This window comes from Procambarus clarkii, chromosome 4 (assembly GCF_040958095.1).
Source record: "Procambarus clarkii isolate CNS0578487 chromosome 4, FALCON_Pclarkii_2.0, whole genome shotgun sequence".
In the NCBI taxonomy this organism is placed as follows: Eukaryota; Metazoa; Arthropoda; class Malacostraca; order Decapoda; family Cambaridae; genus Procambarus; species Procambarus clarkii.
This window is the reverse complement of record NC_091153.1, coordinates 39,244,201-39,258,014: the sequence shown is the minus strand read 5'-3', so window position 1 is coordinate 39,258,014 and position 13,814 is coordinate 39,244,201. Positions and strand designations below refer to the sequence as shown.

The 13,814-nt window shown below is 57.3% G+C and overlaps 1 protein-coding gene across 1 annotated transcript in view; it reads left to right on the top strand.

The window, feature by feature from the left end:
* Positions 1-13,814, top strand: part of kz (putative ATP-dependent RNA helicase kurz) — a 222,505-nt gene that overhangs the window by 40,852 nt on the left and 167,839 nt on the right. The window lies entirely within an intron of this gene.

Sequence of the window (13,814 nt, the reverse complement as noted above, 5' to 3'; positions counted from 1 at the left end):
CTAGAGCTTGTGTACTGGTATGACCAACCCGTTCTCTTAATACGGCACATTTTTTATGTTACAGAAGTTACCAATCCATTAAAAACGCAGTGTATTAAAAAAACGTTCAAGCATCTTTCACTTGATACTGTCTCCACTTGATTATCCAGACTATATGGGAAGGACCCCCAGCCAGATAATCACGTTTTCCGGATAACAGTACTTTTTCACCTCTTTGTCCAAAAGGGACCATTTCCAACAATTTTTATACCACACTTGTGACTTGAATTGACACACACTAATTAGTGTGTGGGGGCTTGGTGGGTGGTTAGCTGCCTAGCTGGTAGATGGGCAGGCAGGGACAGGTGGGTTCAGGCAGGTGGGTTTTGGATAGGTGGATGGCAGGTAGATGGGCTTGGTGGGTGAACAGGTTCTAGGAGGCAGGTGGGTGGGTGGGCGAGCAGGCAGGTGGGTAAACAGGTGGGTAGATGAGCAGGAAGGTGGGTGAACAGGTGGGTGCGAGAGCAGGTAGGTAGGTAAGCAGGTGGGTGGGTTGGCAGGTGGGTGGGTGCGCATGCAGGCAGGTGGGTGTGCGGGCAGTTGGATGAACAAGTGGGTGGGTGGGCGAGACTGGACAGAGACAGATGACATGTCTGTGATCTCCTGCCTGGTCACCCCCTCCCCTCCCCAACCCATCCTCTGAATTGACAGTACGTTTTAATGCTAAGTGTAATAAGTACATTTCCTGACTGTTATACATAATACATAATTGCACTTACGGGGCTGTTACATTTACCCATCCCCCTCCGCCGATTTAATTCTCCTCGTTTTCTGTTAGGACACTTAAATTTTAAGATGAAATTTTAAAGTTCAGTTGCTATACACAAGTTTTAAATATTAGGAATTTCTTTTTCACTTTTATTAAACAATAGAGATTATATACAAAATTTGAAAATATCCTGAGTTACTTTACAATTTATTGAAATATTTTAGTTTTGTTTTGTTTTATAAAACTAATATCAGTATAGCTATAGGTCAAGTAGTAGTTGTAATTAGGATGCAATAAAATGCTTATCTTCACAAAATAAGATGGTTAGGTGAGGTTGTGGTTTTCTATTCAGCTTTTTAGGTAAACTCAAATATTCACAATATATTTGACAGTACGATTTAATACTAAGTGTAAATAAGTACAATTCTTGACTGTCATACATAGTACATATTTGCTCTTATAGGGCTGTGTACATTTACCTCCCCATTTTTGGAGGACGGGCTGCCCCTCCCATCTCGCCAGCCTTCCCATCCCCCCTCCACACTTGTCGACACACGGGTGTTGACACGCTGTACAATGACTTTAATATTATGCACCTTAAGTACTGTTAAATCCCATTTTATTTTATTGTAAATATTTAAATGAATAAATAGCAAACCAAATACTGTACTGTACTGTTCAACTATTATAGTGTGTTATTTAATTAATATTCGTAACTAGCTCTCCACAGCGATAAGAAAACAATATAATTCTTGCAACACCTCCAATTCCACCTTGCTTCGTTAGGCTAAAGTGAGTCACATACACACTCAACAGTTCTCCCTTCCTCCCTGACCAACTCCCTTCCTCCCTAACCAACTCCCTTCCTCCCTGACCAACTCCCTTCCTCCCTGACCAACTCCCCTCCTCCCTGACCAACTCCCCTCCTCCCTGACCAACTCCCTTCCTCCCTGACCAACTCCTTTCCTCCCTGACCAACTCTCTTCCTCCCTGACCAACTCCCCTCCTCCCTGACCAACTCCCTTCCTCCCTGACCAACTCCCTTCCTCCCTGACCAACTCCTTTCCTCCCTGACCAACTCTCTTCCTCCCTGACCAACTCCCCTCCTCCCTGACCAACTCCCTTCCACCCTGACCAACTCCCTTCCACCCTGACCAACTCCCTCCCTCCCTTACCAACTCCCTTCCTCCCTGATCAGCTCTCTTTCTCCCTGACCAACTCCCTCCCTCCCTGACCAACTCCCTTCCTCCCTGACCAACTCCCTTCCTCCCTGACCAACTCCCTTCCTCCCTGACCAAATCCCTTCCTCCCTGACCAAATCCCTTCCTCCCTGACCAACTCCCTTCCTCCCTGACCAACTCCCTTCCTCCCTGACCAACTCCCTTCCTCCCTGACCAACTCCTTTCCTCCATGACCAACTCCCTTCCTCCCTGACCAACTCCCTTCCTCCCTGACCAACTCCCTTCCTCCCTGACCAACTCCCTTCCTCCCTGACCAACTCCTATCCTCCCTGACCAACTCCTATCCTCCCTGACCAACTCCTATCCTCCCTGACACACTCGCTTCCTCCCTGACCAACTCCCTTCCTCCCTGACCAACTCCCTTCCTCCCTGACCAACTCCTCTCCTTCCTGAGCAACTACCTCCCTGACCAACTCCCTTCCTTCCTGACCAACTCCTTTCCTACCTGACCAACTCTCTTCCTCCCTGACCAACTCCCTCCCTCCCTGACCAACTCCCTCCCTCCCTGACCAACTCCCCTTCTTCATAAACAACTCCCTCCCTGACCAACTCCCTCCCTCCCTGACCAGCTCCCACCCTCCCTGACCAACTCCCTTCCTTCCTGACCAACTCCTTTCCTACCTGACCAACTCTCTTCCTCCCTGACCAACTCCCTCCCTCCCTGACCAACTCCCTCCCTCCCTGACCAACTCCCCTTCTTCATAAACAACTCCCTCCCTGACCAACTCTCTTCCTCCCTGACCAACTCCCTCCCTCCCTGACCAACTCCCTCCCTTCCTGACCAACTCCCCTTCTTCATAAACAACTCCCTCCCTGACCAACTCCCTCCCTCCCTGACCAACTCCCTTCCTCCCTGACCAACTCCCTTCCTCCCTGACCAACTCCCTTCCTCCCTGACCAAATCCCTTCCTCCCTGACCAAATCCCTTCCTCCCTGACCAACTCCCTTCCTCCCTGACCAACTCCCTTCCTCCCTGACCAACTCCCTTCCTCCCTGACCAACTCCTTTCCTCCATGACCAACTCCCTTCCTCCCTGACCAACTCCCTTCCTCACTGACCAACTCCCTTCCTCCCTGACCAACTCCCTTCCTCCCTGACCAACTCCCTTCCTCCCTGACCAACTCCTATCCTCCCTGACCAACTCCTATCCTCCCTGACCAACTCGCTTCCTCCCTGACCAACTCCCTTCCTCCCTGACCAACTCCCTTCCTCCCTGACCAACTCCCTTCCTCCCTGATCAACTCCCTTCCTCCCTGACCAACTCCTCTGCTTCCTGAGCAACTACCTCCCTGACCAACTCCCTTCCTTCCTGACCAACTCCTTTCCTACCTGACCAACTCTCTTCCTCCCTGACCAACTCCCTCCCTCCCTGACCAACTCCCTCCCTCCCTGACCAACTCCCCTTCTTCATAAACAACTCCCTCCCTGACCAACTCCCTCCCTCCCTGACCAGCTCCCACCCTCCCTGACCAACTCCCTTCCTTCCTGACCAACTCCTTTCCTACCTGACCAACTCTCTTCCTCCCTGACCAACTCCCTCCCTCCCTGACCAACTCCCTCCCTCCCTGACCAACTCCCCTCCTTCCTGAACAACTTCCTCCCTGACCAACTCCCTCCCTCCCTGACCAACTCCCACCCTCCCTGACCAATTCCCTCCCTCCCTGACCAATTCCCTCCCTTCCTGACCAATTCCCTCCCTGACCAACTCCCTCCCTCCCTGACCAACTCCTTCCCTCCCTGACCAATTCCCTCCCTCCCTGACCAATTCCCTCCCTCCCTGACCAATTCCCTCCCTCCCTGACCAATTCCCTCCCTTCCTGACCAACTCCCTCCCTCCCTTACCAACTCCCTCCCTCCCTTACCAACTCCCTTCCTCCCTGATCACCTCCCTTCCTCCCTGAACAACTCCCTCCCTGACCAACTCCCTCCCTCCCTGACCAACTCCCTCCCTGACCAACTCCCACCCTCCCTGACCAACTCCCACCCTCCCTGACCAACTCCCACCCTCCCTGACCAACTCCCTTCCTCCCTGACCAACTCCTTTCCTTCCTGACCAACTCCCTCCCTCCCTGACCAACTCCCTCTCTCCCTGACCAACTCCCTCCCTCCCTGACCAACTCCCACCCTCCCTGACCAACTCCCTCCCTCCCTGACCAACTCCCTCCCTGACCAACTCCCACCCTCCCTGACCAACTCCCACCCTCCCTGACCAACTCCCACCCTCCCTGACCAACTCCCTTCCTCCCTGACCAACTCCTTTCCTTCCTGACCAACTCCCTCCCTCCCTGACCAACTCCCTCTCTCCCTGACCAACTCCCTCCCTCCCTGACCAACTCCCACCCTCCCTGACCAACTCCCACCCTCCCTGACCAACTCCCACCCTCCCTGACCAACTCCCACCCTCCCTGACCAACTCCCACCCTCCCTGACCAACTCCCTCCCTCCCTGACCAACTCCCACCCTCCCTGACCAACTCCCACCCTCCCTGACCAACTCCCACCCTTCCTGACCAACTCCCACCCTCCCTGACCAACTCCCACCCTCCCTGACCAACTCCCTTCCTCCCTGATCAGCTCCCTTCCTCCCTGACCAACTCCCCTCCTCCCTGATCAGCTCCCTCCCTCCCTGACCAACTCCTTTCCTCCCTCCCTGACCAACTCCCTTCCTCCCTCCCTGACCAACTCCCTTCCTCCCTCCCTGACCAACTCCCTTCCTCCCTCCCTGACCAACTCTCTCCCTCCCTGACCAACTCCCTTCCTCCCTCCCTGACCAACTCCCTTCCTCCCTCCCTGACCAACTCCCTCCCTCCCTCCCTGACCAACTATCACTCCCTGACCAACTCCCTTCCTCCCTGACCAACTCCCTGACCAACTCCTTTCCTCCTTGATCAGCTCCCTTCTTCCCTGATGAGCTCCCTTCCTCCCTGACCAATTCCCTCCCTCCCTGACCCATTCCCTCCCTCCCTGACCAACTCCCTCCCTCCCTGATCAACTCCCTCCCTCCCTGACCAACTCCTTTCCTCCCTGATCAGCTCCTTTCCTCCCTGATCAGCTCCCTTCCTCCCTGACCAATTCCCTCCCTCCCTGACCAACTCCCTCCCTCCCTGACCAACTCCCTCCCTCCCTGACCAACTCCCTCCCTCCCTGACCAACTCCCTCCCTCCCTGACCAACTCCCTCCCTCCCTGACCAACTCCCTCCCTCCCTGACCAACTCCCTCCCTCCCTGACCAACTCCCTCCCTCCCTGACCAACTCTCTTCCTCCCTGACCAACTAATTAACTCCCTCCCTGACCAACTCCCTCCCTCCCTGACCAACTCCCCTTCTTCATAAACAACTCCCTCCCTGACCAACTCCCTCCCTCCCTCCCTGACCAGCTCCCACCCTCCCTGACCAACTCCCTTCCTTCCTGACCAACTCCTTTCCTACCTGACCAACTCTCTTCCTCCCTGACCAACTCCCTCCCTCCCTTACCAACTCCCTCCCTCCCTGACCAACTCCCCTTCTTCATAAACAACTCCCTCCCTGACCAACTCTCTTCCTCCCTGACCAACTCCCCTTCTTCATAAACAACTCCCTCCCTGACCAACTCCCTCCCTCCCTGACCAGCTCCCACCCTCCCTGACCAACTACCTTCCTCCCTGATCAGCTCCCTCCCTGACCAACTCCTTTCCTCCCTGACCAACTCTCTTCCTCCCTGACCAATTCCCTCCCTCCTTACCAACTCCCTTCCTCCCTCCCTGACCAACTCCCTCCCTCCCTCCCTGACCAACTATCACTCCCTGACCAACTCCCTTCCTCCCTCCTTGACCAACTCCCTTCCTCCCTCCCTGACCAACTCCCTCCCTGACCAACTCCCTCCCTCCCTCCCTGACCAACTATCACTCCCTGACCAACTCCCTTCCTCCCTGACCAACTCCCTTCCTGACCAACTCCTTTCCTCCTTGATCAGCTCCCTTCCTCCCTGATGAGCTCCCTCCCTTCCTGACCAACTCCCTCCCTCCCTGACCAACTCCTTCCCTCCCTGACCAATTCCCTCCCTCCCTGACCAATTCCCTCCCTTCCTGACCAACTCCCTCCCTTCCTGACCAACTCCCTCCCTCCCTTTCCAACTCCCTTCCTCCCTGATCACCTCCCTTCCTCCCTGAACAACTCCCTCCCTGACCAACTCCCTCCCTGACCAACTCCCTCCCTCCCTGACCAACTCCCTCCCTGACCAACTCCTACCCTCCCTGACCAACTCCCTTCCTCCCTGACCAACTCCTTTCCTTCCTGACCAACTCCCTCCCTCCCTGACCAACTCCCTCTCTCCCTGACCAACTCCCTCCCTCCCTGACCAACTCCCACCCTCCCTGACCAACTCCCTTCCTCCCTGATCAGCTCCCTTCCTCCCTGACCAACTCCCCTCCTCCCTGATCAGCTCCCTCCCTCCCTGACCAACTCCTTTCCTCCCTCCCTGACCAAGTCCCTTCCTCCCTCCCTGACCAACTCCCTTCCTCCCTCCCTGACCAACTCTCTCCCTCCCTGACCAACTCCCTTCCTCCCTCCCTGACCAACTCCCTTCCTCCCTCCCTGACCAACTCCCTCCCTCCCTCCCTGACCAACTATCACTCCCTGACCAACTCCCTTCCTCCCTGACCAACTCCCTTCCTGACCAACTCCTTTCCTCCTTGATCAGCTCCCTTCCTCCCTGATGAGCTCTCTTCCTCCCTGACCAATTCCCTCCCTCCCTGACCAATTCCCTCCCTCCTTGACCAACTCCCTCCCTCCCTGATCAACTCCCTCCCTCCCTGACCAACTCCTTTCCTCTCTGATCAGCTCCTTTCCTCCCTGATCAGCTCCCTTCCTCCCTGACCAATTCCCTCCCTCCCTGACCAACTCCCTCCCTCCCTGACCAACTCCCTCCCTCCCTGACCAACTCCCTCCCTCCCTGACCAACTCCCTCCCTCCCTGACCAACTCCCTCCCTCCCTGACCAACTCCCTCCCTCCCTGACCAACTCCCTCCCTCCCTGACCAACTCTCTTCCTCCCTGACCAACTAACTCCCTCCCTGACCAACTCCCTCCCTCCCTGACCATCTCCCCTTCTTCATAAACAACTCCCTCCCTGACCAACTCCCTCCCTCCCTCCCTGACCAGCTCCCACCCTCCCTGACCAACTCCCTTCCTTCCTGACCAACTCCTTTCCTACCTGACCAACTCTCTTCCTCCCTGACCAACTAACTCCCTCCCTTACCAACTCCCTCCCTCCCTGACCAACTCCCCTTCTTCATAAACAACTCCCTCCCTGACCAACTCTCTTCCTCCCTGACCAACTCCCCTTCTTCATAAACAACTCCCTCCCTGACCAACTCCCTCCCTCCCTGACCAGCTCCCACCCTCCCTGACCAACTACCTTCCTCCCTGATCAGCTCCCTTCCTCCCTGACCAACTCCTTTCCTCCCTCACCAACTCTCTTCCTCCCTGACCAACTCCCTCCCTCCCTGACCAACTCCCTTCCTCCCTCCCTGACCAACTCCCTCCCTCCCTCCCTGACCAACTATCACTCCCTGACCAACTCCCTTCCTCCCTCCCTGACCAACTCCCTTCCTCCCTCCCTGACCAACTCTCTTCCTCCCTGACCAACTCCCCTTCTTCATAAACAACTCCCTCCCTGACCAACTCCCTCCCTCCCTGACCAGCTCCCACCCTCCCTGACCAACTACCTTCCTCCCTGATCAGCTCCCTCCCTGACCAACTCCTTTCCTCCCTGACCAACTCTCTTCCTCCCTGACCAATTCCCTCCCTCCTTACCAACTCCCTTCCTCCCTCCCTGACCAACTCCCTCCCTCCCTCCCTGACCAACTATCACTCCCTGACCAACTCCCTTCCTCCCTCCTTGACCAACTCCCTTCCTCCCTCCCTGACCAACTCCCTCCCTGACCAACTCCCTCCCTCCCTCCCTGACCAACTATCACTCCCTGACCAACTCCCTTCCTCCCTGACCAACTCCCTTCCTGACCAACTCCTTTCCTCCTTGATCAGCTCCCTTCCTCCCTGATGAGCTCCCTCCCTTCCTGACCAACTCCCTCCCTCCCTGACCAACTCCTTCCCTCCCTGACCAATTCCCTCCCTCCCTGACCAATTCCCTCCCTTCCTGACCAACTCCCTCCCTTCCTGACCAACTCCCTCCCTCCCTTTCCAACTCCCTTCCTCCCTGATCACCTCCCTTCCTCCCTGAACAACTCCCTCCCTGACCAACTCCCTCCCTGACCAACTCCCTCCCTCCCTGACCAACTCCCTCCCTGACCAACTCCTACCCTCCCTGACCAACTCCCTTCCTCCCTGACCAACTCCTTTCCTTCCTGACCAACTCCCTCCCTCCCTGACCAACTCCCTCTCTCCCTGACCAACTCCCTCCCTCCCTGACCAACTCCCACCCTCCCTGACCAACTCCCTTCCTCCCTGATCAGCTCCCTTCCTCCCTGACCAACTCCCCTCCTCCCTGATCAGCTCCCTCCCTCCCTGACCAACTCCTTTCCTCCCTCCCTGACCAAGTCCCTTCCTCCCTCCCTGACCAACTCCCTTCCTCCCTCCCTGACCAACTCTCTCCCTCCCTGACCAACTCCCTTCCTCCCTCCCTGACCAACTCCCTTCCTCCCTCCCTGACCAACTCCCTCCCTCCCTCCCTGACCAACTATCACTCCCTGACCAACTCCCTTCCTCCCTGACCAACTCCCTTCCTGACCAACTCCTTTCCTCCTTGATCAGCTCCCTTCCTCCCTGATGAGCTCCCTTCCTCCCTGACCAATTCCCTCCCTCCCTGACCAATTCCCTCCCTCCTTGACCAACTCCCTCCCTCCCTGATCAACTCCCTCCCTCCCTGACCAACTCCTTTCCTCTCTGATCAGCTCCTTTCCTCCCTGATCAGCTCCCTTCCTCCCTGACCAATTCCCTCCCTCCCTGACCAACTCCCTCCCTCCCTGACCAACTCCCTCCCTCCCTGACCAACTCCCTCCCTCCCTGACCAACTCCCTCCCTCCCTGACCAACTCCCTCCCTCCCTGACCAACTCCCTCCCTCCCTGACCAACTCCCTCCCTCCCTGACCAACTCTCTTCCTCCCTGACCAACTAACTCCCTCCCTGACCAACTCCCTCCCTCCCTGACCATCTCCCCTTCTTCATAAACAACTCCCTCCCTGACCAACTCCCTCCCTCCCTCCCTGACCAGCTCCCACCCTCCCTGACCAACTCCCTTCCTTCCTGACCAACTCCTTTCCTACCTGACCAACTCTCTTCCTCCCTGACCAACTAACTCCCTCCCTTACCAACTCCCTCCCTCCCTGACCAACTCCCCTTCTTCATAAACAACTCCCTCCCTGACCAACTCTCTTCCTCCCTGACCAACTCCCCTTCTTCATAAACAACTCCCTCCCTGACCAACTCCCTCCCTCCCTGACCAGCTCCCACCCTCCCTGACCAACTACCTTCCTCCCTGATCAGCTCCCTTCCTCCCTGACCAACTCCTTTCCTCCCTGACCAACTCTCTTCCTCCCTGACCAACTCCCTCCCTCCCTGACCAACTCCCTTCCTCCCTCCCTGACCAACTCCCTCCCTCCCTCCCTGACCAACTATCACTCCCTGACCAACTCCCTTCCTCCCTCCCTGACCAACTCCCTTCCTCCCTCCCTGACCAACTCCCTCCCTCCCTCCCTGACCAACTATCACTCCCTGACCAACTCCCTTCCTCCCTGACCAACTCCCACCCTCCCTGACCAACTCCCACCCTCCCTGACCAACTCCCACCCTCCCTGACCTACTCCCACCCTCCCTGACCAACTCCCACCCTCCCTGACCAACTCCTTTCCTCCCTGACAAACTCTCTTCCTCCCTGACCAACTCCCACCCTCCCTGACCAACTACCTTCCTCCTTGATCAGCTCCCTTCCTCCCTGACCAATTCCCTTCCTCCCTGATCAGCTCCCTTCCTCCCTGACCAACTCCTTTCCTCCCTGACCAACTCTCTTCCTTCCTGACCAACTCTCTTCCTCCTTGACCAACTCCCTCCCTGACCAACTCCCTCCCTCCCTGACCAACTCCCCTCCTTCCTGAACAACTTCCTCCCTGACCAACTCCCTCCCTCCCTGACCAACTCCCTCCCTCCCTGACCAACTCCCACCCTCCCTGACCAATTCCCTCCCTGACCAATTCCCTCCCTCCCTGACCAATTCCCTCCCTTCCTGTCCAATTTCCTCCCTTCCTGACCAACTCCCTCCCTCCCTGACCAACTCCTTCCCTCCCTGACCAATTCCCTCCCTCCCTGACCAATTCCCTCCCTTCCTGACCAACTCCCTCCCTCCCTTACCAACTCCCTTCCTCTCTGATCACCTCCCTTCCTCCCTGAACAACTCCCTCCCTGACCAACTCCCTCCCTCCCTGACCAACTCCCTCCCTCCCTGACCAACTCCCTCCCTGACCAACTCCCACCCTCCCTGACCAACTCCCTTCCTCCCTGACCAACTCCCTTCCTCCCTGACCAACTCCTTTCCTCCATGACCAACTCCCTTCCTCCCTGACCAACTCCCTTCCTCCCTGACCAACTCCCTTCCTCCCTGACCAACTCCTTTCCTCCCTGACCAACTCTCTTCCTCCCTGACCAACTCCCACCCTCCCTGACCAACTACCTTCCTCCTTGATCAGCTCCCTTCCTCCCTGATGAGCTCCCTTCCTCCCTGACCAATTCCCTTCCTCCCTGATCAGCTCCCTTCCTCCCTGACCAACTCCTTTCCTCCCTGACCAACTCTCTTCCTTCCTGACCAACTCTCTTCCTCCTTGACCAACTCCCTCCCTGACCAACTCCCTCCCTCCCTGACCAACTCCCCTCCTTCCTGAACAACTTCCTCCCTGACCAACTCCTTCCCTCCCTGACCAACTCCCTCCCTCCCTGACCAACTCCCACCCTCCCTGACCAATTCCCTCCCTGACCAATTCCCTCCCTCCCTGACCAATTCCCTCCCTTCCTGTCCAATTCCCTCCCTTCCTGACCAACTCCCTCCCTCCCTGACCAACTCCTTCCCTCCCTGACCAATTCCCTCCCTCCCTGACCAATTCCCTCCCTTCCTGACCAACTCCCTCCCTCCCTTACCAACTCCCTTCCTCTCTGATCACCTCCCTTCCTCCCTGAACAACTCCCTCCCTGACCAACTCCCTCCCTCCCTGACCAACTCCCTCCCTCCCTGACCAACTCCCTTCCTGACCAACTCCCACCCTCCCTGACCAACTCCCTTCCTCCCTGACCAACTCCCTTCCTCCCTGACCAACTCCTTTCCTCCATGACCAACTCCCTTCCTCCCTGACCAACTCCCTTCCTCCCTGACCAACTCCCTTCCTCCCTGACCAACTCCCTTCCTCCCTGACCAACTCCCTTCCTCCCTGACCAACTCCTATCCTCCCTGACCAACTCCTATCCTCCCTGACCAACTCCTATCCTCCCTGACCAACTCGCTTCCTCCCTGACCAACTCCCTTCCTCCCTGACCAACTCCCTTCCTCCCTGACCAACTCCTCTCCTTCCTGAGCAACTACCTCCCTGACCAACTCCCTTCCTTCCTGACCAACTCCTTTCCTACCTGACCAACTCTCTTCCTCCCTGACCAACTCCCTCCCTCCCTGACCAACTCCCTCCCTCCCTGACCAACTCCCCTTCTTCATAAACAACTCCCTCCCTGACCAACTCCCTCCCTCCCTGACCAGCTCCCACCCTCCCTGACCAACTCCCTTCCTTCCTGACCAACTCCTTTCCTACCTGACCAACTCTCTTCCTCCCTGACCAACTCCCTCCCTCCCTGACCAACTCCCTCCCTCCCTGACCAACTCCCCTTCTTCATAAACAACTCCCTCCCTGACCAACTCTCTTCCTCCCTGACCAATTCCCTCCCTCCCTGACCAACTCCCTCCCTGACCAACTCCCTCCCTCCCTGACCAGCTCCCACCCTCCCTGACCAACTACCTTCCTCCCTGATCAGCTCCCTTCCTCCCTGACCAACTCCTTTCCTCCCTGACCAACTCTCTCCCTCCCTGACCAACTCCCTCCCTCCCTGACCAACTCGCACCCTCCCTGACCAACTACCTTCCTCCCTGATCAGCTCCCTTCCTCCCTGACCAACTCCTTTCCTCCCTGACCAACTCTCTTCCTCCCTGACCAACTCCCTCCCTGACCAACTCCCTCCCTCCCTGACCAACTCCCTCCCTCCCTGACCAGCTCCCTCCCTCCCTGACCAACTCCCTTTCTCCCTGACCAACTCCCCTTCTTCCTAAACAACTCCCTCGCTGACCAACTCCCTCCCTCCCTGACCAACTCCCTCCCTCCCTGACCAACTCCCTCCCTCCCTGACCAACTCCCTCCCTCCCTGACCAACTCCCTCCCTCCCTGACCAACTCCCTCCCTCCCTGACCAACTCCCTCCCTCCCTGACCAACTCCCTCCCTCCCTGACCAGCTTCCACCCTCCCTGACCAACTCCCTTCCTCCCTGATCAGCTCCCTTCCTCCCTGACCAACTCCTTTCCTCCCTGACCAACTCTCTTCCTTCCTGACCAACTCTCTTCCTCCTTGACCAACTCCCTCCCTGACCAACTCCCTCCCTCCCTGACCAACTCCCCTCCTTCCCTGACCAACTCCCCTCCTTCCCTGACCAACTCCCCTCCTTCCTGAACAACTTCCTCCCTGACCAACTCCCTCCCTCCCTGACCAACTCCCACCCTCCCTGACCAATTCCCTCCCTCCCTGACCAATTCCCTCCCTCCCTGACCAATTCCCTCCCTCCCTGACCAATTCCCTTCCTTCCTGACCAATTCCCTCCCTTCCTGACCAACTCCCTCCCTCCCTGACCAACTCCTTCCCTCCCTGACCAATTCCCTCCCTCCCTGACCAATTCCCTCCCTTCCTGACCAACTCCCTTCCTTCCTGACCAACTCCCTCCCTCCCTTACCAACTCCCTTCCTCCCTGATCAGCTCCTTTCCTCCCTGATCAGCTCCCTTCCTCCCTGACCAATTCCCTCCCTCCCTGACCAACTCCCTACCTCCCTGACCAACTCCCTCCCTCCCTGACCAACTCCCTCCCTCCCTGACCAACTCCCTCCCTCCCTGACCAACTCCCTCCCTCCCTGACCAACTCCCTCCCTCCCTGACCAACTCCCTCCCTCCCTGACCAACTCCCTCCCTCCCTGACCAACTCTCTTCCTCCCTGACCAACTAATTAACTCCCTCCCTGACCAACTCCCTCCCTCCCTGACCAACTCCCCTTCTTCATAAACAACTCCCTCCCTGACCAATTCCCTCCCTCCCTCCCTGACCAGCTCCCACCCTCCCTGACCAACTCCCTTCCTTCCTGACCAACTCCTTTCCTACCTGACCAACTCTCTTCCTCCCTGACCAACTTCCTCCCTCCCTTACCAACTCCCTCCCTCCCTGACCAACTCCCCTTCTTCATAAACAACTCCCTCCCTGACCAACTCTCTTCCTCCCTGACCAACTCCCCTTCTTCATAAACAACTCCCTCCCTGACCAACTCCCTCCCTCCCTGACCAGCTCCCACCCTCCCTGACCAACTACCTTCCTCCCTGATCAGCTCCCTCCCTGACCAACTCCTTTCCTCCCTGACCAACTCTCTTCCTCCCTGACCAATTCCCTCCCTCCTTACCAACTCCCTTCCTCCCTCCCTGACCAACTCCCTCCCTCCCTCCCTGACCAACTATCACTCCCTGACCAACTCCCTTCCTCCCTCCTTGACCAACTCCCTTCCTCCCTCCCTGACCAACTCCCTCCCTGACCAACTCCCTCCCTCCCTCCCTG